This window comes from Triticum dicoccoides, chromosome 1A, assembly GCF_002162155.2.
Source record: "Triticum dicoccoides isolate Atlit2015 ecotype Zavitan chromosome 1A, WEW_v2.0, whole genome shotgun sequence".
Taxonomy (NCBI): domain Eukaryota; kingdom Viridiplantae; phylum Streptophyta; class Magnoliopsida; order Poales; family Poaceae; genus Triticum; species Triticum dicoccoides.
Window position 1 is genome coordinate 328,420,966 of NC_041380.1, and position 7,258 is coordinate 328,428,223.

Genomic DNA, 7,258 nt, shown 5'->3' on the forward strand with positions numbered 1-7,258 from the left:
GGGGGGAGAAACAGAGGAGCGAGGGGGAGGGAGGTCCAGAGAGCGAGGGAGAAGTGAGAGGGGGGTCGGGGAGGTGCGTGGCGTCACCGGGGCGTCGAGGAGGAGCCAGGCAGGCTGGGAGGGAGGAGGTGGCCGGGGCGCGTGGCCGCGCGCGCCACCGAGCAGCTTCGGGGCGAGGGGGGGAAGACGACAGGGGGTAGCGGTGGCGGGCTGGGCCGCTGGAGGAGCTGGGCCAGGCTCTGGTGGGCTGCACGGGTGAGGCCAGGTAACTTCCTTCTCTCTCTCTCTTTTATTTCTATTTCAGTTCTGTTTTCTTTTATTTAATCTGTTTTGCCACTGTTTGAATTTAAAAAATAATTCAAACAATGCCAAAAACTCCTCTGAAAATATTTATGCTGCTTAATGGACTTTTCCAAAAGCACATAAAATGTTTTAGGGTATTTGGAAATATATTCTATACAAGTTATGAATATAGTTCCAAATGCAAATATAGTAATGATTTAAATTCAGTGCTCGGAATATTCCTCAAAAATGTTCATTATTTTTGGTTTGGTGCAAAACCCTTGCCAAAATATAACCAACATTATTTAAGGCCATTTTGAAAACATTGAATGCATTTTCCAGGGTTCTTTGCCCCTCTTTTATTTAAGTTTTTGAGGCTTCCAGAATTCCTTAGTTCAAGTTTCAGAAATTTAAATATGATGCCTGGATGAAGATGCAACTATTTACAAACAATAATCTAGGGCTGTGACAACTCACCCCCACTAAACAAAAATCTCGTCTCGAGATTCAAGCGTAGGGTAGGATGAAGGGGAAATGCAAACTAGTACAATCTTCACGATCCAGGTTGCACTTCGAATGAACGTTGATTCGATCACCATCATTGTCTTGAAGTCTTGCCTTGAAAATTCCTGTCAACATGACATGGAGGGAAGAAGGAGACTCTAGAAGGGTCGATCTTCTCGAAGATCGAACAACTCACGTAATGAGACATAACAACATCTCTCGAGCTGAGAGACGAAGTACACATCCATAGGAATTGGAGTGAAGCAGATGACAAAGGTTCACTAGGTAGACAACAATTCCAGACTCAAGAATGTGGTAAATGATTGTCACGTAGCGAGGAGTTGAGTTGCCATGATACCATAACGATACACCTTAGGGAAGGTGACTCGTAGAGATATCCCCTTAAGTGGCAAAAAGAATTACTTTTGATTCAGAGATCATTGAAACTCTTTAAACCAGCCTAAGACAATTCTCGAGCGATCGTTTGGAGGGGGTCGGTGGAATGGCATACTCAAACTTCGATGATGTGGATTACCTTGTTGAAGACAACGTAATGGATGAATTTGCTTATCACCGGAAATGGAAGAGACCCATGGTAGAATGGCACAGTGGCGGTGCAAGCTGGGAACAAAATGCAAATGTTGGGAATGATTCTGGTAACTGGGGAAGAACCCAACAATAGAGAGTGAATTCACTGTTTGAATAGATCATAGCATTGCCGAGGGAATTGAGAGCAAACCCAGCTAGTGCCGATGATAACACGTAGCGCTTGTGCGTGCTCTCAAGAACTTGAGCATTTCCATATTCATCAAGGTTTTACCACATCCGTGACAAGGATCCTGGCAACACAACATACCACCATGATGAACAACGATGGACGATGCAGATGCGAAGGAGGATAACACTTTCTCAGATTTCACCTTAGCGAGGCCAAGCAAATAAAATCTGGATGAACGACCGAGAGACATTTAGCACTCCGCTTCTAATGTTCTCCTTGATGTGCTAGCGTAATACACCCATAGATATGGTTTGATATCTAGAACATCAAGTAAAGGTCGGACTTCGGGAGCAATAGAATCCATAAGAAACAGTTACGGAGGTAAATCCTACGAAATCCTTATGGGGAGGTGGCCAACTTCCTCAAACAAGATACTACAATAATAGGCCTTCCGGCTGGGTGTGTTGGCCACGACATCCACTTTACCGGTTATCGAGGGACCAATATTATAGTTCTTGGGAAATGTTCCAACCATCATATCTGCCTGAGATTCAGATCTGGTTGGTGTCAGGTTATTCCAGACTCATCGAGTCCAGGAAGAAAAATGAAAGTTTGCAACACAAATCGACGAGATGACGTTGCGAGATTCTCGGGAAATGAACTACGATAGCAAGCTCCAAAACATGAGCTGGTTCTGCTACAAACATGTGAACACGTTGTCCCAGACAAGCATGCCCACATGGTAGTCTTACAATAAAACACTACCGAGTTCTGGTTGGGAGCCATCATCGAGGATATCGAAGTCTTTACGCAAGTCCATGGATTAGATCCCAAGCATAGACTTCTTTTCCTTGAACAAGTCAATCAGTGGCTTGGTGTGCTAGGATATACATATGGAATGAAGATGATCAGTCTAACAGACCACAGAATTCTTCGCACGTGCATGACTGACTTGGGACGATTCCAAAGGAGGTAAAAACATGCTTTCTCGAATTCACGACGGCAACTTACATCAAAATGCACGTGAATCAAAGGAAGTCACTCCTTTCATCAAACAAGTACTTCATGAGCCAGCATGAAGAAAATGCTTTCAAAAGTTTCCAACACTAACTTAATGTTCAACAACATCATGGAGGAGATAAGGATGTTGTCAATGGGCTCAACAACAACTCATCGGAATTTCCATATCACTGGACTTCCACCATCATGTGAACACGGTGATAGCATTGATCAGACCCAAAAGATATAATGGTGTATGCTCGAGGGATCAACCACGAGTAAGACAACATTACGAACATCGTTGGTTCTGACTTGATTTGACGATAGCCCACACTCAAATCAAAGGATTGATAAGACAATAGGTCCAGCAACTGATCACAGGGACCAATCGATGAAGATATCATCTTTCTTCAATACACACTACACAAGAATATCCCTTTGGAACGAACTAAGTCAGGCAAGCTTTTATCTTCCAACCCTCCAAGTTGTCGTTTAGCTTAACCAACTAGCTCAGGGATATCTAACACCGACTCTTGGAGAGAAGGTGGTTCACAAGAAACCAACTTGATCACGAGCTCAACATAGCGGTCAGGTGACAACCTGGTAATACCTCTGAGAAGATATTCAGAAAATCACGAACCACCGGTATGTTACTAAGCTCGAGAACAATCTTGCTTTTCAGGGCAAGACGATATGATCAATAGAGCAAGGATTTGAAATAATCCTAACTCATCGATCGAGGAGTGAACCAGGAGAATGGACTAGGTAGCACGATCAATCTTAGAATGATGATTCAATAACCAACACACTAAGAATGAAATTATTGTCCTTTAACTACCCAGCAACGAGGTTGCTAGGCGTATTGATTTCACACATCACAATTCATTTGTCGGTATTCCGGTTGCATCAACACGAAGACCGAGGAATGACTAATGATGGCAAGAAGTATCACTGTACCAAGAGTTCATAGGATGGTGTGCAATTCCTATAACAATCCCGATATAAAGATGGTAATACTCCAAGGTAGAATAGAACAAAAGCTGGATTAGCAATTTGATCTGCGGAGCACAACTTCTTTGACCCAATCCTGGATATGGAAGAGGTACTGGAGTTTGTTTCTCCTAGTCATTCTGCGATAGAATGGCTTGACGGACCACAAGAGTAATAGGCATCGATAAACGAACGCACGCATACTCTTGACTATGAATTGATAGACGAGGGTCAGAATGCAACTAAAGAGAACAACTCAAAGGAACATATAATTTTCTGAGTTGTGGATGCATAGATTAGTATGTCGAACCAAGTTCAACATATTTCTTCCGGATAACCCATGCAGAAAGGTAGAACTGGCAGAGTCACGATTTATGAATGGAGAACTCCTCAAGAATAATCCTGTTGTGATATTTCAGTTCAACGAGGAACTTCTGCCATAAGTAGTTCATGGTATCTGGAAGAAGAAGATACCACGGACTTCAAGGACTATCGCAAAGGTTACTAATATCCTAAAGGCGCTAGCAATTACTATCAACATGAAGTAAGTAGAGTGAATCTCGGGTTCAAGAACCCAGGAATAGAATACCTACTACTAAGTAGCATCACGGGATGCTTTCGAGAATGATGGCCAGAATCATCACACTGGGAACAGAAATCATGGCTAAATTACTAGATGATCCCCTAAGACACCTAGGGTCATAATACTAGCTCCAACATATATGTCAAGGCAATAAAGTACCTCAACTCACTGATTTGTGTGATTAATCTGACCAAAGGCACATCGGAAACAGGAGGAAGGGATTTGCAAATGCATCCGACTATTTAGAAACCTGGGATGACTCGGACAGCATAACGGCTGTAAATGCTCAGAAAAGATTTGAGACATTCACAAAAATGGTGGCATAACCACTCAGAAACACAATATCAAGGTTTCGAGATCAACAGTTAACGTACGGAAGTAGTAGAAACTGAACTCAAGCTTAAATCCAACAATCTTATAAGTCTACGGATTAGTAACACGTGATCCTGATAGAAAGAAGAGATAGCCTAGTTCTTAATCCCCGTAGGAAAGATAAGATGACTCAGATCAGAAGTGCATAAGGTATAAGGAGTAAAAAGAGCCTTACGTTTCATCCCACAATCAATTCCCTTACATATAACTAAAGCATTTCTAGACTCAACTTCGACCAGTTTGGCTTGGTAATCCTACAGGCAGTCAAGCTCTGATACCAACGCTGTCAGGACCCCGACTCGATGTCACATCGATCTAGCCGGTAACACCTCATATCACTTTGCGGCCTCACGCACGGTATCCCCACGGGTGTCGCCTTACCTTTGCCCGGGACCGTTTGCGCCTTTTGGCTCACGTATATGATAGTGTCGCTAGCATCCATATGATAAGGAGCCCGGGCTGACATGACTAGTCGTAAACCCAAAGTGGCACAGACTTACAGGGACAGGCATTCATGACCCAGCTTCGAACGTGTCGGTCATCAGCAAGTGGGTCCGGGCTGTAGCACTGGGCTAGCAGGACTCCGGTAAACCGGGCTGTAGCGGGCTAACAGGACTCCGGTACTCAAAGCGTGACATTTCCCCGAAGGGACAGACACATGAACAAAGAAGGACACATGCCGGCCAGCCTAAGTGTTCCGGAGCAGTAGCAAGCTACCATGGCTCAGTGAAAACACTAGGAGACATTTCCCGGTAAGAGAGGCTACTAAGGATAAACAACTAGATAGTCAGATCCCACACATATCAAGCATTTCAACAACATACACACAATATGCTCGATATGTGCAGATACAACATGGCATCACAACATGACTCTACAACTCAAGTAATTATTCAATAGGCTCCGAGGAGCGAGATATTACAAACATGGGTCTCATGACCCAACAATCAGAGCATACAAGTCAAAGCACAAGCGAAAGCTATTATGTCTGAGTACAGACATCTATAAATGAAAAAAAAAAGCTGAGAAGCCTGACTATCTATCAGATCCTGCCGAGGGCACAAGATCGTAGCTGAGGTATCAAGCTAAACGTCGAAGTCCAAGCGAAACTACTAGTGAGACTGAAGTCTCTCTGCAAAAACATAAAATAGGCAAACGTGAGTACAAATGTACCCAGCAAGACTTACATCAGAACTAACTACATATGCATCGTTATCAACAAAGGGGTGGTGGGGTTTAACTGCAGCAAGCCAGCTTTGACTCGGTGGCTATCCTAACTACGACTGCAAGCGACTCTTTTGAGGTGGCGCACACGAGTCCACATATTCACCATATCAATACACCACTATGGATCCGCTCCCGTCTCCCTACGAGAACGCCATCCATAGCACTCACGCTTATCTTGCGTATTTTAGAGTATCCACTTTCACTTGTCTATGAACTATGCAAGGGGTCCAAGTTTCCATATCCGAGGAATCCGGCTATTCGAATAGATGATGTTAACCCTGCAGGGGTGTACTTCTTCACACACGCTCTCGCCACTTACCGCCCTGTACACGTCATGTACCTCGGCAACCTTCAAGCGGAAGCCGGGCGAGGGAGTCGGCCACGACCTGACTAACCGAACAAGTCTCTAGTCCAGGTTTATCGCCTATTCAGGTTCCATCCGCAAGGAGATCCGGCCGGGGTGTCGCTCACGGCCCCAAACGATGTGTGCAGGGTTCCCAAGCCCACCAACCGGGTGCCACTTGGTACACCGGGCCACTGTGCCTAGTCTGTCCCAAGCCCACCTGTACTGGGTGCCACTTGGTAGACTACTAACACTACCTACAAACACCAGAAACTAGTTGCAACTCCTGGACAGAGATCAAGTTGATTAATAAGTCGAGAGGGGCACTTAAGCATTCCAATGTGTGGTAGTAGCTGGTCATGGATCACAAACACGGAACTCAGTTCCTGAGGACGGCTGCAATGAGACAACCCACCATGTACTCCTACATGGCCTCTCACCGCTACCTTTACCAAATCGTGTTCACACACTTAGCTCACACACAGTAGGACATGTTCACACGCCCCTGATTCATCCCCGATGAATCAGACCTGACTCAACTCTAAGCAGTAGCAGGCATGACAAACAAGCATGAATGAGTAGGCACAACAGGGCTCAAACAACTCCTACTCATGCTAGTGGGTTTCATCTATTTACTGTGGCAATGACAGGTCATGCAAAGGATAAAGGGTTCAGCTACCGCAGCAAGTATCAAATATGTCGTTGTTGTCCTAATGCAGTAAAAGAGAGCAGGAGCGAGAGAGTGGGATTTTATCGGAATGAACAAGGGGGTTTTGCCTGCCTGGCACTTCTGAAGATAATATAGCTCTTCATCGGTGTCATCGATCACATCGTCGGTACACGTCTATCGAGAGGGAGCAACACCGGCAAACAGAAGGAAACACAATCAATGCAATGCACAATATGATGCATGCTATGACATGGCAACATGCTGGTGTTTTGAGCTAATGCATCTAGCAACAAGTTAAATGGAGTTGGTTTGAATCCTAGGTTCAAATTCAAACTCCATATGTGATTATTTAAATGCCATTCACTTCATTTGTCCTAAACAGTAGTGACAAGTTGTTCTAACATGCATGAAAATGGTACAGATGGATTCCTTGAATTTTTCTGATAATTTTTCATATATAAATTATTTAATTTGGAGTTACGGTTAATTTTCTATGATTTATTGAAGTTTATACAACTTCTGGAATTTTCTGAATAAAACAAATCCAGAAAACATTACTGCGTCATCCTG